We start from the raw sequence: 21,542 nt of genomic DNA, 5'->3' as shown, positions 1-21,542 counted from the left end.
ATTCAACAAAATCCAATACCTATTCATGATAAAAACCCTGCAGAAAATTGGAATAGAAGGTCTTTTTCTCAACCTGATTAAGACTATCTATGAAAAACCAACAACAAACATCATACTAAATGGTCAAAAACTGAAAACCTTCACACTAAAATCAGGAACAAGACAAGGATGTCCACTATCATCACTCCTGTTCAATAGAGTTTTGGAAATATTAGCCACAGGACCTAGACAAGAGAAAGAAATAAAAGGAACAAAGATCGGAAAGGAAGAAGTTAAACTGTCATTAACTGACGATATGACACTTTATATAGAGGACCCAAAAAACTCTGCCAAAAGACTTCTAGACTTAATTGACAGATTCAGTAGAGGAGCTGGCTACAAGATCAAACAAAAAAAATAGCCTTCTTGTACACAAAAGACTCACTGAGAGAGAAATTAGGGAAAAACTTCTTTTACAATACCATCACAAAAAATGAAATATCTAGGAATCAATCTAACAAAGGAAGCAAAAGACCTCTATAAAGAAAACTACAGCACTCTGAAAAAAGAGATAGAAGAGGATATAAGAAAATGGAAAGACATCCCCTGTTCCTGGGTAGGAAGAACCAGTATAGTGAAAATGGCCATACTTACAAAGCTGTTATACAGATTCAATGCAATCCTGATTGAAATAGCAACAGTATATTTCACAGATCTAGAGAAAATAATCCAAAAATTCATTTGGAACCAGAAGAGATGTAGAATAGAAAAAGTAATTCTGGCCAACAGAGACATGGCAGGGGATATCACAGTCCCCAGCTTGAAACCAAATTACAAAGCCACTGTGATAAAAACAGTATGGTACTGGCAAAGAAACAAACCGTATGATCAGTGAAATAGACCAGAAGATACAGAAACAGCTCCAGCAACCTCATCTTTGACATAGGATTCAACCATCCTCACTGGAGGAAATATGGCCTCTTTAATAAATGCTGTTGGAAAAACTGGATTTCAACTCACCAAAAAGATTAAAACTAGAACCCTAATGCACTATGCACTAAACTAAAATCAAAATGCATTAAAAATCTAAATATTAAAATGGAAACACTAAACTTTCTGGAAAACAAGTTAGGTAGAACTCTTGAAGACATTGGCATAGGAAAAAACTTTATGAACAAATCATCAGTTGCACAGGAACTACCACAAAGATTCAACAATTGGGATCTCCTCTTATGAAAAAGCTTCTGCACTGCAACAGAAACCACCAACAGAGCTAAGGACAAACTACAATGTGGGAAAAAAATTTTACCAGCTGTTCCTCAGACAGAGGTCTACTATCTAGAATATATTAAAAAAACTCAAAAAAATCAGACCCCACAAATATAAAGACCCAATTCAAAAATGAGCATCTGAAATGAACAGACATTCCCCCAAAAAAGAAGAGCAGCAAATAAACGTATGAAAAAAATGTTCAAAATCATTGGTATTTGAGAGATGCAGTTGAAAGCAACGCTGAAATTCCACCTCATCCCAGAAAGAATGGCTGCTATCAAGAAATCAGCCAATAACAAGTGTTGGCAAGGTTGTGGGGAGAAAGAAACCCTTCTTCATTGTTGGTGAGATTGCAAACTGGTGCACCCAATGTGGAAATCAATATGGAGATACCTCAAAGAACTAGGATTAGAGATCCCACTTGACCCAATTATTCCTCTACTAGGTATCTTCCCAAAAGAATTAAAAGAATCATACCACAGTGATATATGCTCACCCATTTTTATAGTGGCACAGTTTGTAACAGCTAAAACTTGGAGAGAATAGGAGGGTCCAGGGTCAATCTACCACCACTCCGAGCAGAGAAGAAACTTCTGGGTCAATGTGCTACAGCTCCAAGTGCATAGGAGAAAGCTTCTAGATCAAAATGCCACACCTCCCAGTGCAGAGTGGGAGGCTTCTGGGCCAACCTACCACCGCTCCCAGCAAAGAATTGGTGAGCCATGTGGGTGCCAGCAGTATCTCCCACCGTCCTGTAGAAATGTAAAGATACCTACATAAGCCTCAGACCCAGACTACCAGATCACCTACAGCAACCCCAAAGGGAAATGAGATGGAACACTCTGATACTCAACCAACTGAACTCCCTGAAATACCAACAAAAGAGGACCTGGAAAAAATGAAATCAGAAATAATTTCTCACATAACAGCAGAGATTGTGCCCATAGTGCAAGACATGATTAATAAATCTAGAGAGGACACAGATAAAAAAATAGAGGAGCTGAGGAACATGATGGAATCTCAACACAGGAAACAAATGGAATCCATAAAATATCAAAAGAAATCAAAGACATCTTCTCTGAAAACTATAGCACTTTGAAAAAAGATATTGAAGGGGATATCAGAAAATGGAAAGACATCCCTTGCTACTGTGTAGGAAAGATCAGCATAGTGAAAATGGCCATACTTCCAAAACTGCTATATAAATTCAATGCAATCTCAATTGAAATTCCAGCAGCATACTTCATGGACCTTCACTAAGTAATGAAATACTAAAACTCAATCGAACTCTTGAATAAATGAACTTAACAGATGTTTACAGAGTGTTCCACCCCACAAAATGAGAATACACATTCTTTTGAGCTGAACATGGGTTGTTCTCCAAAACAGACCACATACTCACACATAGAACATGTTTAAGTAAGTGCAAAGGAATTGAAGTTATCCCCTGTACATTATCAGACCGTAGTGTGATGGAATTGGAGATCAATAGCAAAAGAAACCACAAGAATTTCATAAACACATGGAAATTGAACAACTCACTTCTGAATAATCAATGAGTCATAGAGGAAATTAAAGCAGAAATTAGACAGTTCCTTCAATTAAATGACAAAGACAATACAACATATCGGAATCTATGGGACACAATGAAAGCAGTCTTACAAGGGCAGTTCATAGCACTGAATACGCATATTAGGAAAACAGAAGGAGTCCAATCAAACAACCTGATGCTGAATCTCAAGCTTCTAGAAAAAGAAGAGCAGGAAAAACCCAAAGCTCATACAAGGGAGGAAATTATAAAGATCAGAGCAAAAATCAATTCAATGGAGACTAAGAGAATGATACAAAAAATTAATGAAGCCAAGAGGTGGTTCTTCGAAACAATAAACAAAATTGAAAAAACCTTAGCCAACCTTATCAGAAAAAGGAAAGAAAAGGCCCAAATCCATGCAATTAGGAATGAGAAGGGTAAAATCATAACAGACCCAGCCAAAATCCAGAGGATCATCAATACCTACTTCAAGAACCTATATTCTAATAAGATGGAAAACACAGAAGAAATGGACAGAGTCCTAGATATGTATGAATTACCAAAGTTTAACAAAGAACACTTAAAAAGTCTAAACAACCCAATATCAACCAATGAAATTGAAAACATAATTAAAAACTTGCCAACTAAGAAAAGCCCAGGTCCTGATGGCTTCACCACTGAATTCTACAAGACATTTAGAGAGGAACTACTCCCACTACTGTTCAAACTCTTCAATGAAATTGAAAGGGAAGCAATAGTCCCAAATACATTCCTGGAAGCAAGCATCACCTTGATCCCCAAAGCAGAGAAAGACCCAACTGAAAAAGAGAACTATAGGCCAATCTCACTAATGAACATAGATGCAAAAATCCTTAATAAGATAATGGCAAACAGAATGCAGAAGATCATCAAGAAGATCATACACACTGACCAAGTGGGATTCATCCCAGGGATCCAGGGATGGTTCAACATACACAAATCAATCAATGCAATACACTATACTAATAAAGCCAAAAAGAAAAACCATATGATTATCTCCATAGATTTAGAAAAACCATTTGACAAAATACAACACTCATTTATAATAAAAACCCTACAAAAAATTGGAAAAGATGGTCACTACCTCAATCTGATAAAAGCCATCTATGAAAAACCAATGGCTATTATCATACTAAATGGTCAAAAACTAAAATCCTTCACACTAGAATGAGGAACAAGACAAAGATGTCCACTATCACCACCCTTGTACAACATAGTTTTGGAAACATTAGCCACAGCAGTTAGACAAGAGAAAGAAATAAAAGGAATAAAGATAGGAAATGAAGAAGTCAAATTGTCATTATTTGCAGATGACATGATAATCTACATAGAAGACTCCAAGAATGCCACCAAAATTCTTCTAGACTTAATAACTAAATTCAGTAGAGTAGCTGCATACAAGGTCAATACACAAAAATCCAGATTTCCTCTACAAGAATAACAGACTCACTGAGACAGAAATAGGGCAAACAATTACTTTCACAATAGCATCCAAAAACCTGAAATACCTAGGAATCAACCTAACAAAAGAAATCAAAGACCGCTTCTCTGAATACTATAGGACTCTGAAAAGAGAGATTGAAGATGCTATCAGAAAATTGAAAGCCATCCCCTGTTCTTGGGTAGAAAGGATCAACATATGAAAATGGCCGTACTTTCAAAACTGCTGAGTAGATTCAAGGCAATCCCAATTGAAATCCCAACAGCATACTTCATGGACCTTGAGCAAACAATCCAAAAATTCATTTGGAACAAGAAGAGACCCAGAATAGCAAAAGCAATTCTAGTTAACAGACACATGGCAGGGGGTATCACAACTCCCAATTTGAAACTATGCCACAAAGATACTCTGATAAAAACAGCATGGTACTGGTAAAGAAACAGACCTGAGGACCAGTGGAACAGATTAGAAGATGCAGAAACAACTCCAGACATACTCAGCCCCTCATCTTCAACAAAGGAGCCAAACACTCTCACTGGAGGAAAGATAGGCTCTTTAATAAATAGTGTTGGAAAAATTGGGTTTCACCTTGCCAAAGACTAAAACTAGACCTATATCTTTCAACATGCACTAAACTAAAATCTAAATAGATTAAAGATCTAAATATTAAAACAGAAAAACTAAACTGGGTGGATGAAAGTTTAGGAAGAACTCTTGAAGACATTGGTGTAGGAAAAGATTTTATGAGCAAAACCTCAGTTGCCCATGAACTAGCACAATCAACAAGTGGGATCTCTTCTTATTAAAAAGCTTCTGTACAGCAAGAGAAACCAACAGTGTGAAGAGACAATCTAAAATGTGGGAAAAAATTTTCAGCAGCTATCCCTCAGACAAAGGTCTACTATCTCGAATCTATAAAAAACTTTAAAAAATCAGACCCAAATTTAAAGACTCAATCCAAAAATGGGCATCTGAAATGAACAGAGGTTTCTCAGACAAAGAAGTAGAAATAGCAAATAAACATATGAAAACATGTACAACATCCCTGGTCATTTGAGAGATGCAAATGAAAACAATGCTGAGATTCCAACTCACCCCAGAAAGAATGGCTACTTTCAAGAAATCAACCAATAACAAATGCTGGCAGGGCTATGAGGAAAGAGGAACACTGCTCCACTGCTGGTGGGATTATAGACTCATGTAACCACTGTAGAAATCAGTATGGAGAGATCTCAAAGAACTAGGACTAGAAGTCCTGTTTGACCCAGCTATTCCACTGCTGGTGATCTTCCCCAAAGAATTAAAAGATTCATACCACAGTGATATATGTGCACCCATGTTCATAGCAGCACAGTTTGTAATAGCTAAAACTTGGAAACAGCCCAAATGCCCATCAACTGGAGACTGGATCAAGAAAATGTGGTTTTTTAATAAAATGGAGTACTACTCAACCATGAAAAATGAGAAATTAAAGACATTTATTGCTAAATGGATGCACATTAAGGCAATACTCTTAAGTGAAATAAGTAGGACCCACATGTGCAAATACTGAATAGTTTCTCTAGTGTGAGAAACTGAAAGTGTAAATAAGGACTAAAAGGTATAATAGATAATGTGAAATGGGAAGAAAAGGGGCAAAAGGGAAAGGGAAGTGGGAGGGGTAGGGGAAATGAAAGAAGGGAATCCAATTAGTATGAGAAAATGAAAAAATGGAAACAAAGCCTTTTTACATAGGGAGGGATGGAGGGATTGAAGGGAGGGCAGGGGAAGGGGGAAAACATAAATACCAAGAGAGATTATGTAAATGTGCAAATTTCCAATGATGAATGTCATTATATTGTATACCTAAAATGTACCAATAAAATAAAATTAAAAAAAATAACTTAGAAACAGCCCACATGCCCATCAACTGGAGATTCAATAAAGAAGATATGGTTTTTCTATAAAATGGAGTACTACTCAGGCATAAAGAATGAGAAACTAGAGACATTTATACCTAAGTGGATGCACATTGAGGCCATACTCTTCAGTGAAATAAATAGGGCACACATGTGTGAATACCAAATAGTTTCTCTGGTGTGAAAAACTAAAAGTGTAAATAAGGATCAAAATATATAATTGACATTGTGAAATAGGAAGAAAAGGTCTAAAGGAGTAGGGGAAGTGGGAAGGGTAGGGGAAAGAAAAGAAGGGAAAAGAAATATTACAAGAAAAGAAAAAAATGGAAACAAAATCTTTGAAAATCTGGAAGGGGGGGGGTGAATTGAGGGTGGGAGAATGGGGAAAAAATAAGAACCAAGATATATCATGTGAAGGTAGAACATCCAAATGTTGAATATAACTCTATTATATACCCTAAAATGTACCAACAAACTTAGTGAAAAACAATCATAAATATATATGTACCACATACTTGTGCACCTAACTATAAAAAATCAATGTTAACAAAAATGAAAAATCAAATTAGTACTAACACAATTGTTATCAGGAAGCTAAGTACTCCTCTATCACAAACCGACAGATCAATTAGACAAAAAATTAAAGAAATAACAGAACTGAACCAAACCTGAGAATGAATTGGCTTAGTAGATGTGTACAGAGTCTTTCACTCCCACAGCATCAGAATACTCATTCTTCTCAGCTCCATGTGGGATGGTCTCCAGTATTGACTACATACTAGTTCATAAAACATGATTAAGCAAATGTAAACAGATAGAAATAATCCCAGTTATATTATCAGGCAATAGTGCAATGAGATTGGAAATCAATAGCAAAAATAAAACAAAAAACAAAAACTATGTAAACACATGGGGATTAAATAATACCCTCCTCAACAACAAATGAGTCACAGATGAAATGGAGGAAGAATTTAGTTTGTACAATTAAATGATAATACCAATACAACATACTGGAACTTATGGGATGAAACAAAAGCAGTCTGTCTTAGTAACTTCTCTCTCATTGCTGAGAGAAAATACCCAACACCCAAAGTTAAAGGGAGAAAGGTTAATTTGGCTTACAGTTTGCAGAGGTTTTAGTCCATAATCAGCTGGCTCCAAGGGAGGGTGGCAGAGAGACAATAGTTCATATGGGACAGAGAGTATCAAAGCAAAAAGAGAATTTAACCGCATCTTTCTGCTCCTTTTTAAACTTTTATTCAGAAAACTTAGGGCAGATAACACTCACGCTCTTAAGCCTAGTGGCCTTGGGCCTAGCATTGTTCTATGAACCGATTCCAGCATTCTACATTCTAGATCCAACTACCTCCAATAACTATGACCACATGAGAATTTGAGGGGATATCTAGACACAAGCCATAACACAATCCTATGAGGGAAATTGGTAGTGGTGAATTTTCACATCAGGAAAAAAGAGCAAACTCAAATAAACAACCTAGTGTTTAATCTCAAACTCCTAGAAAAAGAAGAACAAGTGAACCCCACAACTCATATGGGGGAAGAAATCATAAAGATCATAGTATAAATTAATGGAGTTATGACTAAGAAAACAATACAAAGAATCAATGAATCTAGGAGTTCTTGGAAAGACTAAATAAAACTGATAAATCTTTAGTCAAACTTGTCAAAAAAGGAAAGAAAAGACTCAAATCCATGCTATTAGGAACAAAAGTGATGAAATTGCAACAGATCCTGCAGAAATCCAGAAGATCATCAATACCCACTTTGAGAAAACTTATTCTTATTAGAGGGAAAACACAGAAGAAATGGACAAGTTCATGGATACATATGAATTACCAAAGCTGAATCAAGAAGATATAACAATGCTAAATAACCTAATATTGGAATGGAGTTGAAGATATAATTTAAAACCTACTAACAAAGAAAAGCCCAAGTTCTGATGGATTCACTGCTGAATTCTATAAGACATTTAGAGAAGATCTAGTGCCACTACTCCTCAAACTCTTTAATGAAATTAAAAGGGAAGCAATATCCCAAAGTCATTCCTGAAAGCAAGCATTAACCTGATCCCAAAACTAGAGAAGGACCCAATCAAAAAAAGTACTACAGGCCAATCTTCTAGTGAACATAGATGTAAAAATCCTCAATAATACACTGGCAAACAGAATGCAGCAAATCGTGAAGTCTACATACCACCACCAAGTATGATTCATCCCACTGAGGCAAGCAAGGTTCAACACACACAAATCAATAAATGTCATACACCGTATCAACAGAGCCAATGACAAAAATCAGGTGATTAGAGACCAATCTGATTTTCATCAGACTTGTGCCGGCTTCAGCTTCTCAAGCTGACATTCCTTTCCCATTTCCTCTTACTTTCTAACTCTGACTAATAAATCTGCTTATGCCTCTCTCTGATAAATACTGAAATGCTTCTCTGTGATATAACAAGAACCTGCCTGGGCTGAGTTAATCTGGGTACCAGTGTACCCTCTCTTGAGAGATGTCCTCAGACCCCATCTGATGTAGCCATATTGTTCTGTACACAGTAGCACCTGAGAAGTCTTTTTCAAAACAATTTCTGCATCCCGTCATTGTGGGAAACAACATAAGGATCAAGGCTTGGTCAACCTTCCCTGTGGTCATGGAGGGAACAGCAAGCTGATCCTCCTCTGGTAAGATGCTGCCACGCTGGCACATTGCAAATTCAGAGAAGAAGCCAACAACAGCTGAGATCCAGTTTGGAGAAATACTTACCTGTGTACATTTTGCAAATAATGAGAAACATTCCTGGGTAACAAAGGTAAGGCAGGGACATCAGAATCCCTGACTTGAGATTATACTGTGATGAGCTACTGTGATTTAAAAAAAAACAAAAAAAGCCCAGCATGGTATTGGCAAAAACAAAGAAACAAAAACAAAACCAGATCTAAGGATCAGTGGAACAGATTAGAATATGCAAAAGCAATTCCACAAGCAGCCAGCCACCTTATCTTTGACAAAGGGGCCAACTATCTTCACTGGAAAAAGCCTGTTTAATAATTAGTGCTGGAAAACTGGCTTTCCACATGCTGAAGTCTAAAGCTAAACCTATGTCTTTTACTATGCACTAAACTAAAATCAAAATGGATCAACAATCTAAATATAAAAATAAAATTTATTAAAAGATAAATAAATATTAAAACAGAAACTCTAAATCTGCTGAAAGAGCTAATAGGTAGAACTATTGAAGATATAATTATAGCCAAAGACTTTATGAACAAAACCCCAATCCCATGGGAAATACTGCAAGGAATCAACAACTGGGATCTCATCTTATTAAAAATCTTTTGCACAGCAAAAGAAATCACTAACAAGGTGAAGAGAAAACCAACGGAATGTGAAAAAAATTTTGCCAGCTGTTCCTCAGACAAAAGACTTATATGTAGAATAAAGAATTGAAAAATTTAACCCCCTCAAAGTTAAAGACCCAATCCAACAATGGGCATCTGAGATGAATATATTCTCCTCAGATGAAGTACAAATGGAAAATAAATATATGAAAAAATGTTCAACACTTCGGGTTATTCAAGAGATCCAAAGTAAAACAATGCTGATATTGTGTCTCACTCCAGAAAGAATGGCTATTATCAGGAAATCAACCAATAACAGATTCTGGTGGGCTGTGGTAAAAAGGAACCCTTTTTCATTGTTGGTGGGAGTGTAGCTTGGTTGCAACTATTGTGAAAATCAGTGTGGAGATTTCTCAAAAAATGAGGACTATGGGTTCCATTTGATCTAGCTATCTCCTTTCTTGGCATCTTCCCAAAAGAATTAAAAGCATCATGCCACGGTGATATATGTACACCAATGTTCATAGTAGCACAGTTTGTAATACCTAAATCTTGGAAACAATCCAAATGTTCATCAACTAATGAATGGATAAAGAAGATGTGTTTTTTTGTACAATGGAGTACTACTCAGCCATAAAGAATGATAAACTTGAGACATTTATGGCTAAATGGAGGACCTAAAGACTATACTCGTAAGTGAAATAAATTGGACACACGTGTGTAAATATTACATTGTTTCTCTGGTGTGAGAAACTGAAAGTGGAAAAAAGGATTAAAATGTATATTAGATAATGTGATATAGGAAGAAAAAGTTCAAATGAAAAGGGGCAGTAGGGAGGGGGAGGGGAAAGGAAGTAAAGGAAAAGGGAAAAATGAGAATAGAAAAATGCTATAGAAATAAAGTTTTTGTAAATAAGGAGGGGAAGAAAGGTTGAAAAAAGAGGAGAGGAATGGAAAAAATAATAATTAAGATATATCATGTGCAGGTACAGAGTCCATATAATGAAAGGTATCATTATGTATATCTAAACTGTACCAAAACATTAATTTAAAAAACAAAATATAATTCTCCAGAGCTATGTAATTCCACCAGCAAATTCTAGCAAATATTTAAAGAATATTACCAGCTCTAAGCAATCTCTTCTAGATAACAGGGTATACACTATTTCCCAATTCACTTCCTAAGAGAGCATTATTCTCTATATCAGTCAGCATTTTCAAAAAAAACAGGAGATATATATATGCTTTATAATAAAAATAGACTATGTAATATGGAGACTGAACTGCTCCACCATGCGTACTCTGCTAGACGGAGAACCAGGAAAGCCAGGACTGTACTGCGGTCCAAGTTCACAGGACCGGTGACAAGGAGCTCCATGGTCTGAGTATAGAAGATGGATGCTCCAGCTTAGGAAGACAAAAGTTGTCTTTTGTCCACCTTTTCTTTATTCAGGCTCTCAAAGTTTTAGATGATTCCCAGTCCTGTTGGTAAGGATCAATCTTCTTTACTCAGTCTACCAATGCAAATGCTAATATTTTCCTGAAATATCTTCAAAGACACACACAGAAATAATGTCTTACCAGATCTCTGGGGATCCTTTAGCCCTATGAAGTTCACACATAAAAATCATATGGTGATACAAACTACAGAAAAAAAGAGAAAAAAGAAAAACTATAGACCAACATAATTCATGAACACACAAAAAAACTCAATAGAGTAACAAATGAAATCTATCAATACTTAAGAAAATAATATATCATAATAAATTAGTTTACTTCAGAAATGCAGGCTTATTTAATATTCAAAAATTAATCTATTTGATCTATCTTATTAATAGTAAAATGTAAATGATCTTATTAATTGATCAAAAATTAGATTTTAGAATATTGTGTATCTATTAATGATAACAGTTTCAGCAGAAAAGAACAAAAGAGAAATACTTCAAACTAATACAGGCACCCATCACAAAACCTCCAGCTGGTCTAATATTTAACAAGGAATGGCTGATGGCTTTGCCTGAACTTCAGGTAAGGCAAGTTCATTCACTCTTCATTTCTATCCACCTTAGATAGAAGTCCTAACTACAGCAGGAAGGCATAAAAAAGAAGATGTATTACATATAAAGGAAGCATTAAAATTGTCCCAACTCACAGGCAACATGATTATTTATATAAACTACCATAAGAAATCTATAAAAATATGGTGAAACTAATAAGTGAGTTTGGCAAGGTTGCATGACACAAAATCAGTAATTAGAAAATCAGTTGTACAATTATATATTAGGAATAAGTCCTTAAAATCGAATTATTTGAAGCAATATCATTTACAAATACTTCAAAAGAAATGGCATAATTAGGCAGCATACTTATAAATCATGGGCAGGATCTGTAGTTGAGAAAGCTGTAAAACACTAATACAAGAAATATAAGAATATCTATGTAATTGGTGAAACCTACAATATTCATGAATTTTAAGATTCAAAACAGAAAATATATAAGCCACCCTCAAAAATGATAGATTTAATCAATTGCAAGTATGATTCCATCAGAGTGCTTTTTCTGTAGCTATAAATATGCTCTTTCTAAATTTTGTAAGAGCAGGAAAGGAAATTAAAGTAGCCAAAATAATTTTCAAAAGAAGAATTAATTTGCAGGCTCACATCACCCAATGTGAACACTTCTTATGAATCTATTGTAATCAAACTTGTGTGATAATGGTGAAGGACAGAACACATAGATCAATAGAAAAGAATAGAGTGCAAAATAGACCCATACAAATATGGCCAATAGGCTCCTGGAAATTTGACAAAAGTATTTCAATGAAGAACAGACAGATATTTCAACTTAAGTTACACAAAAGAAAAATTAGTCATCTACCTACAAATGATAACTTCAATCTAAATGACACATTTTAGGCAAAAATTATCTCAAAATGAGTTCCTAAAATAGGAGTAAAACTGTATAACTTTTAGAATAAAACATTGTAGACTTAATTTAGGCAAAATATTTTTATATGTAACAACAAATGTGTGATCCAAAAAGAGAAAAAAATATAAATGGGATTTCATTAAAATTAAAAACCTTTGATCTATAAAAGGCACTACTAGAGAATGAAAGTGTGAGCTATAGATTGAGAAAAGAATATTTACAGACCACATAACAAAAAAGCATTTGCATAAAATATAAACTAAAACCTCAATTTTAAGAAAGTGGCAGCATTAAATATGGACAAAGACTTAAACTGACCTTTTAACAAAGATGGTATGGATGACAAATAAGAACATGCAAGTTAAAATCGTGATGAGATACTTCTACAAACCTATTAAACTGGCTAAAATAACTAAGAAATCTACAGTGATATGGTACAAAAGAGACTTTCTTGTAGTAGTGATCAGAATGCAGAATATTATACCCACTCTGAAAAATCGCTCAGCAGGTTTTTTAAAAATAAAAATAGCATAAACTACCATATAAATCATCAGTTCCTGTAACCAGGCATATTTACAAGTGAATTCAAAACTTGTGCTCACACAAAAACTTGTACACAATTGTTATCATTATGTATGCCTAAAATGTACCAATACATGTTGTGCTATAAAAAAAGAAAAAAAAATACTTGTACACAATTCTTTATAGCAGATCCATTTATCACCACCAAATTTGAAATCAACTTAAATGTTCTTCAACAAGGGAATGGATAACAGTACTGCAGTACATCCATATAATATAATACTAACCAACAAAAATAGGAATGGCTTGTAGATACACATATTACATGGATGGATCTTCAAATAATTATGCTGAATGAATGAAACCAATCTTGAAATGTTGCATATTACATCATTCAATTTTGATGACACTCAAAAAGTAAAACGACAATGAAGTAAAATGGACAAGTAGTTGACAGAGGTTAGAAAATGGGAGATGGTGGGACAACAAAGTGAGAATGAAAGGGAATACTGCATTTTGAGATGAAGCAGTTCTGAATCCTGGTTGTGTGGATGTCAATCTACTGTTTTTCCAATATCCATAGCCCAGTGTACTGAAAAGGTCAATTTTACTTTTATTTGTTCTTCTGTGCCTGGTTTACTTCACATAGCATAAGGTCTTCAAGAATTATCAATGATGTTGCATATGGCAAGATTTTCTTCTTCTATAAAGATGAATAATACTCCATTATATGTATGTACTACACTTTCTTTATCCATTCATCTGAAAACATTTTAAAAGCAGAAAATAGAATGGTGGACAGAAGGACCTGAGAGGTTCTCATTTCCCCTTCTTTGCAACCCCTTGCCACACAACCAGTATAAAGTTATTAAAGATGGTTAGGTTCTAGAGATCTGCTGCAAACAATACTGCTTATTGTTATTAAAATTTAAAACACTTTAAAATTTGTGAAGAGTGTGTATATACGATTATATATCCTTACTACAATAAGTAAGGAAATAAATAAAATGAAAGTTGATGAACATTGAACACACACCAATGAACTTACTCTTGAGGTACTAGATCGGGATCTTTTTACATTTATCTTCATATAACAATCAGAAAAAGATTTAAAATATGATTTTGAATGACTTTCCCAAATTATTAGACTAATTTTGTGTGATTTGACCTGTAATGGACTTTTGAGCTCTGTCTCTTTCCATTTTCTCTATACTCTTGTCTCATTTCTTGATTTTCAATGTGCTATGTCCCATCTTTTTGTTTAGATAACTCTTGACTTTAGGACCTAGTAGATCATTCCAGGAATATCTCCCTCCACAACCACATTTTACAAATTTTCACAGCAATTGTAAACCTTCCATTCATACAGTTGCTCAAATCATAATTCAGTAACTTCTTGGGTAACTGATTGTTGACTACCTGGCAACACAATAAAACAAACTCTTTAAAACTCTCTGGAACCATTTTATTTCTCCTGGACCTTCCTGTGTTGTTTGCTTATACAAAGCACTATACCAAAAGATTTTTAATTGAGCTGCATTGAAGTGGACTCCAAAATAGGACACTTTATATCATATTACAGACTGTTGAATTAGGATTCTTTTACTAAGTAAAAATTCCACCAAGATGATTGGTGATTAATTAACATTTGTATAACCAAAATTTCTGAGCAAAATCCTTTATGTTCAGAATATTATTTTTGCCTCCAAAAAAAGAAAAAAACAATTTGGCTTAAAGACCAGTTTGAAAAAACTACTGTGGCTTGAAAAATAGCACTCTAAAACATTACCTCAACTACACAAAAGTAATTGCTCCTTACAAATAGATATTTTGTTTCATAATATATTTTAGCAGTTAATTGATAAATGCTTATCTTTAGTAAAATAGAATGGCAATTATTACTTGTATAAATTTTCTCACTCTATAATCAGTAATTACATTTTCTTCACTCATCTGAATAAGGAAATATATAATAAAAATATGTAATATTCCTTAATTTTCCTTAATTTAAAAATTTGCTTAGGTAAATTCTTAGATATAAATTCCTAGTAAAATGTTAAAAAATTTTAGTTATTTTATGTTAATACTTATTGGCAACAGGCCTACCAGAATATTTTATCAACTTATATTCCCTTCAGGTATATGCCTGGTCTATATATTTATGAGATACAGCAATTTGATAAATAAAAAGTATTATTTTAGTTCAAGTATTAGATATGAATGCAACTGAGTTCCAATTTTATGTGAGGAATAATGTGTGTTTCTAAATATAACCCTTTTTTGCTTGTACAGATCAAAGCCAGATATACATACATATATATTTAGTCAGGGTTTACCAGAGATATATAAAACATGGTCTGTGTATTTCATTGCAGAAAAACTTATTTTAAGGAATTGGGTTATGCAATTGCAGAGGGGCTGACAAGTCCAAAGTGTATAGATCAAGTCTGAAGCTATCAGGCTGGAGGCTTGGGAAAGAGCATATCCTGAAGTTCAAGTCTGAAGGCATCTGCTGCAGAAGTGCCTCTTGCTCTACGAGGTCTGTCTTTCAATCCAGTCAGACCTTCAACGGACTAGCGGGCACAGCCCACATCATGGTGATCGCCCTCTGAAGGCACCAACATAAACGTTAACCTCAACCAAAATCCCTCCTTCCAGAAACATCCATAATACTGCTTTTCTATATTACATATCTTTGCTCCATAAACCAACTGAGATGACACATAACACTATTCATCATATTTATACAATACTGTTTTCACCATCTCATTTAATTTTATAATTTGAAATATTACTTGTGTATTTAGAAGTGTGCAAAAACAAACTAATGATAGTTAACTTTCAAACACTGAGAAATTAAATGAAGTTCACATTGAATATATAACAACAGAAGGCTGATTACAATTTTAGAACTCTTGGGATAAGAATAACTTTTTTGAAACCTGCAATAACCACTATATTGTTTGATTCTATTACCCTATACTGACCAATTAAAATCTAAAACTAACTTATGAAAAGTAGTTTCAGGAAGTCTGTTTCTTTGGAAAATTTGAACATAAAGTGCATTTTGATCTGCAAAGGTTTTTTCCCCCATTTTCCATTTCAAAAGTTTCAGAAGCCTTTTCATGATTCATCCCCGTAGCGGGCAGCCTTAGATGAATTTCATTTTAGAATTGTGAGGATCTCTGAATCCCATTATTCAAAGTAAAATGGAATGAATTGGAGAGTTACCAACCAACATAAAGTGAAAAAAGTATTTTAGAGGAAAATCTGTGATAACAATTTTTTTTCAAAATTTATTAAAAAAAAAAATCCCAAGTGGCATGATCCCTCCTATGCAAGAGACCACGTCCTCTGATTGTGTACCTTTGGCCATGGAGGGCTCTCCAGCACAGCAGTCTGCATTGGCTCACAACCCATAAGTGCTTCTGCCTCCCCTCTGCCAGCAAAATGCAATTGTTGTACCAGACAAAGTACCAATACTGTTCCAGTAAGGTAACCCACATTAAAGTACTGATTAACTGGATCATGTCTATATTCATTTTTCACAGTGAAAACACCTTAGATGCTTGTGTCCCCTTTATCAAAAAATACACATGATAATAAGACATTTCTTATATATTCAAGCAAACCACAGTTCAGCTCACCCTAAATTTCCAATCAGATAGTCTGGATATATCCAATGGCATTTTGAGGACAGACCCAGAAATAAGGACATTTGCACAAGGAGAAGGTCTCTGTCTGGAGAAGGTTGTTTGGCCTTTTTGGAATAATATTGGTGTGGGCCAGCCAATAGTATATTATGATTTGGATCTTAAATGTCTCCAAAGAACTCATGTGTTGAATACTTGGTTGTTAGCTGATGAGATTCTTGGGAATCAGTAGAAAATTTAGGAGGTGGGATCCACTCAGGCATTCCTTGCATGCCTGAGAAAGGTATATGGGGACCCTCCACTTCCCTGCTTCTTGGCACCATGAGGTGAACAGCTTTGCTCTACCATGTGCTCCCCACCATAATTAGTTCTGCCCACAAAAGACCCCAAATCAATGGATTCAAGTGATCATGGATTAAAATCTCTGAACCCTTGGGCCAAACTAATTTTTACTTCCTTTAAGTAGATTTTCGTAGATATTTTGTCACAGCAACAAAAAGGCAACTACAACAGGTATTGTCCAAATGAGTTAGGCATGGGTAGGAAGCAGCTATGAAAAATGGCAAAAGTTACATTTACTTGAGTTTCTGTAGAATTAAAAGAGAAAGACACACTATCCCAATATGAAGGTGAAAACAGGTAATATAGTGGGAGACAGCAGGATTGGCCTCATTTTATTAATCAAAGAATATATCATACAGTTACATTCATCATTGGGATTACTTTTTTCTTTTTTGGTACGGGGGATCAAACTTGGGACCTTGTGCTTGTGAGGCAGGTGGCAGAACCACTGAGTTAAAAAAAATGTACCAATAAACTTAATGGAAAAAAATAATAAAAGAAAGAATACATTATCCTGGTAATCATAGTATTGAGAATATACTAAGATTGTGATCATAGTAAATGGTGATGCTGATCACACATACACACACAGATACACACACACATATATATACATACATACATATATATATATATATATATATATATATATATATATATATATATGACAGTGCTAAGAGTTGTCCACAAATAAATAAAATCCTACAAGAAGCCTATAGCGAGTGGAGACCATTGTTTCTTATAAGGAAATCTGTTCTCCAGTACTTTGTTGCCCTGGTAAGCAACCCCAGTGTAGTCCACCAGCAAGAATATATCATCTGCTTCCCTGATAAGCAAGGTTCAATTTCTTCTCATAGCAAAAGGTGATCCTTTGATTCCAGGGAGGGTCATTAGCAGAGCATGACTAGACTGTGCCCAGACTGGTATAGTAGTTAATTCCCAGAGATAGCTCTAAAGAGTAAGCTGTGACCAACCTGAGCTATAAGAAATATAATGAGAATTCTTCTGGGAAAGGTTTTTCCTTCCTTAACAAAAATATCAAGCCTCAAGCAGAGAGGTTGTTCTCACTTCTCTATTTTTCTCATAAATACAGGGGCCAAGGCTTGAGTTGACAGCAGCCAGGATTTTGTGCTGTGAGTGGGAAAGAAAGGCAGAGAAGCCCAGGACCCTGGTGACAGCACCGACCACCAGTGTTAGACTGCTTCCTCCCTGACTTCCTTCTACAAGATGAACATCTAATAACTGTTGCCTGCTTTTCATTTACTTATATAAAAATATCTTACTTGATCCAAATCCTATGAGCTTTTTCTTTTTAATCCAGTAGAAGCTTGTTGGCTACAAATAACAAAAAATGCTTTTTAAATTGTGTTAAAATAAAGGAGCTTATTATCTGCAGTGACATATAGCCTAGAGTAGAATTGTCTGGTGAGTTGGGGCATATGTAACATATACACTGTATATAATATATATGTACATATATATGGTAGTATATAAGATTTTCATCTGATACGTACTTGACTTTATTGCTTCACAAAGATTTTTCATTAAGACAATTAGAACCTTTTAATGTAATTAATAAGTAGACAAAATGCCATATAATACTCATTAATCTTACACTGTTTTGCCATTTCTTCTTTATTGGGTGTTACTTTGCCATTTTCTTTATCTGATTATGATGACTCCACACTGCCCCAAGATTGCATCTCTTACTGGCCACTTATTAGGCATGTAACTCAAAGCAAATCATTTATTATATCTTTGGATTATTCACATGTAAAATGAGTTGTGACAAAGAAACAAGATTAGGTGTATAAGCCTTAGAATAGCATCTTGCCTACAAACATTTAGCTATTTTTACTTAGAACAAAAATTCCTCCCCTGAAAGTATGCTCATAATTTTGTTGTATGCAGTGTCCAACACATTGGTATTATTTATTAATGTGATATTATAATAACTGCTTTTACTATTATAATATTTGCATTGTCAGCCACAGTATTATTGTTATATAAGGTAAAGCAATAATCTTACATTACTAAATCTTCAAATATCTTCAATAATAACACATTTTTTGTTCATTGAAATTAAAATATCTAGAGCTCCTTAGCCTTCCATGCTAAAATATAGCTTGCTTTGTCTTTTCATTATTTTACAAATAATGTCTGAATATATCATACTATCTTTTCTGTTAGCATATATTCTTTGTGGAAAATCAGTGAATTTCAATGAGAATTTTAATAAGCCCTAAGTATTGTTATTAGATTTGCTTTGCAAGGTTGTTTAGTGTGCCCCATGAGAGGTCTGGGATGAAAATACAGGGATGGATTCTTATCAAGTGTGCTTCAGAGTTTGAGGCATATTGCAAATTTGATTCATTATTGATGTTTTATGTGGAGTATTTTTATGTTAATACTGTATTATGTTTTAGACAGTTTCTAATTTTTCTTAATCAGCCATAGATCTGATAGAGGTGTACAACTTTTTGGAATTATCAATTTAGCAGATACATATGATTGAAATAATATTGCAATTCACTGCACTATTAAAATCTTTTATAGTTTTATAAATGTATTCTATTTTGAATTTTAGTATTAATATTATTTTGTATAGCTTGGAATCACAACTTAGTATCACTTTAAATATTTTCTAAATTATACAACACTTGCAAACATAAAATATTTATAAAATTATCAGAGTAGCATCAATATGCCCCTATAAAAACTGTGCTGTATAAATATATAAAGACTTTGATTTTTCTGTGAGAAATATGACCTTATTAATATGGCAAAATGAGAGAAACAAAATGCCTGAATTCTTAAATATAAATGGAAAATTACTATTTGCATAAAGTTTTAAATGCATATTTAAATAGACCTAAGTATTTATAAATGAAGATGACCAAGTTAAGCATCAAGCAGCTTACATTTATGTCAAACGACAAAAATATATGGTATTATGGAAAAATTCTACTCCACAATGAATTTTAAAGGTTAGGTAAGTAATCAATAGGAAAATCAATTGAGAAAATGCTGTGAAATATAACAGAGAAATGAAAACTAAGTTGGACAGTATTTCTCTTTTAAGGGCTTATGTGAATCAAGTACAAACTTTCTTCTTTCAGGGGAAGAAATATATCTTTCTATGTAATGGTTCTTAATCAAAAACTCTATTAGGCTAAGATGAATCTGAATTTCTAAGTTGTCTAATTTTACTGTTCTCTTGCTGACATTAGTAAAAAGTTGAAAAAAATGAGAGCTTTTGAAAAGAACATAAGTAATATTGCCAACATTACTAGATCACAGTGTGATTCAAGTACTGTACAGTGCCTTTTGTTTCCTCACTTAATGAAGACATTTATATTGAGGTTAATGTGGAAGCTTATAAAAATGATGCTGTTATTTCTAAAGTCAAAAAGTAGAAAAAGAAACAAGGATAATGTGAACCATGTTGAGTCTGACAAATGGTGCTTTTAGCCCAGTTTGCTATTTACCATGGAAGTTATCAGTCATGGATATAGAATCATATGCAAATGCAGGACAGTGTTTTAGCACATGACAAATAACTTTTACCATATCAGGGAATAAGTGCTTCAGTGAAAATCACATCATTGGTTATTATCTGGGACAAGTGTGCCTTAGTGTGTAGTCCTTGCATCTCTTTCTACTATCAAAGAAGAAAAAATAATGATTGGCACAAAAACATGATTGCAATTAGTAATCATAGTCTTTTCTTAAGAAAGTGAAGGCACATGTAAATTTTTTTATCATATTAAAGATATGATTTTCCCCTTTAATGACTTACAGAAAAAATAAGACTCTCTACCACAGCATTGCATAGATAATTCACTATTATCATTTTATATGCATTACATGAGAAAATGAATAATATTTACACTCTAAACCAACATTCTGTGCCCAGAATGGAAATGTCAACAGTATACATAGCCATAGTCATATCATAAGGCATAGGATATTTTTATGTTTAACAGTTTGGGCTATAAAACCTCATATGTTATCTTTACTTTATACTCACAAGAAAAGGAAACCTGCATTATCAGGTCATAACTTCAATATTTTCTACAGCTCCTGAAATCCAATAAGGATCTGTTGAGACAATTAGTATGATTTTATAACTCATTTCAAATTCTCCACTGCTGTCATTTTCAGCTTTATCTCTGGTCACTCTGCTGGCAGAAATGCCCCCGCCCTACAGAAATGGTTGTATTTCCCAAGCTACTCATGCTTTTGCTCACCTTCTTGTTTCTGCTGCTTTTCCTTCATACTCTGGTTTTTCCTTCAAAGGGAAAACTTGGACTTCCTCATAGCATAAACATCACCAGGTATTTGGATTTCTTTAATTGTAGATGGCTTCTCATAAGAAGGAAGCACTCAGACCTCTTAACAGATAAAAATAAGGAGATCAATATTTCCAATGCAGTGCATTGGCAGAACCAAATCACAAGGCCACTTCAAGTTCAAGGGAAAGAGAGATAAATTCCACATACAAGGAGGAAAGAAATAGATACTGGCCACCTTTGGAACTGATCTTGCAAACATAGAAATATGGTGTATTTAAAAATTGCA

At 34.2% G+C, this 21,542-nt stretch overlaps 1 long non-coding RNA gene across 1 annotated transcript in view; it reads right to left on the bottom strand.

Moving 5' to 3' along the window:
• The window catches only part of LOC147830022 (uncharacterized), an 81,676-nt gene extending 60,396 nt beyond the window's left edge, over positions 1-21,280 (bottom strand). Inside the window, exons 1-2 of the long non-coding RNA XR_015442552.1 lie at positions 21,212-21,280; positions 20,992-21,062 (exon numbers count right to left, since the gene is read on the bottom strand). This is a non-coding gene — a long non-coding RNA (uncharacterized LOC147830022). The remainder of the gene's footprint in view (positions 1-20,991; positions 21,063-21,211) is intronic.
• Between the last annotated feature and the right edge of the window lie 262 nt (positions 21,281-21,542).

The sequence above is a fragment of the Heterocephalus glaber genome, unplaced genomic scaffold (assembly GCF_053883595.1).
Source record: "Heterocephalus glaber isolate CG9 unplaced genomic scaffold, H.glaber_assembly_v1.0 deba00000331, whole genome shotgun sequence".
NCBI lineage: Eukaryota > Metazoa > Chordata > Mammalia > Rodentia > Bathyergidae > Heterocephalus > Heterocephalus glaber.
Note: the sequence above shows the minus strand (reverse complement) of the source record. Positions and strands in the feature narration are given on the sequence as shown.